Genomic DNA, 905 nt, shown 5'->3' on the forward strand with positions numbered 1-905 from the left:
TAATTTACACAAGCCATGTGAGCTGTTTCTTATGTGCCAGAAGATGTGCATCATGTCCTGTTCAAGTCTGGTTGTACCTAGGTAAATGGAATGGCTTGTGGGATTTAATTATGTAGAGTCGTATTTGGAATACTATGAACAAGTGGATCGTCGAACGGCATTGTTTAAACAAGCCTAGACTGGCCGGACATGTTTTTAACTGTTAGGTCGTTAACAAAAATCACATATCTTGCTAAAATGAAATATCTTCTTGAACGCCTTCTCCTTTGCATTTATCAAACTAGACATAAAGGGATCTAATTAGTGATATTTGTTGTTTCAAGGGCATCATGCGCCATGAAACGGCTCATTATGAAATTGTTGAACAACAATGGACTATTATTTTCCCAAGAGCTGTGAGATGACTTGGGGGTCCCGAAAAATGGATTTTGCAGCCCCATCACGTTATAACATGGAGCCTCGTCAGTTTCTAACCTCTGAACAAATCTGGAACTAGATAATGTCGTGCCACGATTGGCTAAAATAAACAGACCGTGCCATGTGATAGTGCCTGAAGATGTGGATCATGATCTGTTCCCGTCTGTTCAATATTTCTATGTAAACTTTTCATGGAACTCAACAATTATTGTTACGGTCTTATGCCATGGAACAAGTTTATCCATTGTGTTTTGAATGGTTCCAAGTTGCAAGCACTATGCAGACACCCAACTTGACATAAAGACAGCTACGTTTTAATTATCTACCACCCTTTCTTGATCTGTACTTGGATATACTAGCAACTCTAGCTAATACCCAAAAGACATGTTCAGATATGAAATCCAGATGCTCAATTAGCAATGGCGCAATCCCATCACATGTCACAGGACAAGCATGTACTCCCTCCGTTTCTAAATGTAATTAATTCT

This window comes from Triticum aestivum, chromosome 2A, assembly GCF_018294505.1.
Source record: "Triticum aestivum cultivar Chinese Spring chromosome 2A, IWGSC CS RefSeq v2.1, whole genome shotgun sequence".
Classification (NCBI taxonomy): Eukaryota; Viridiplantae; Streptophyta; class Magnoliopsida; order Poales; family Poaceae; genus Triticum; species Triticum aestivum.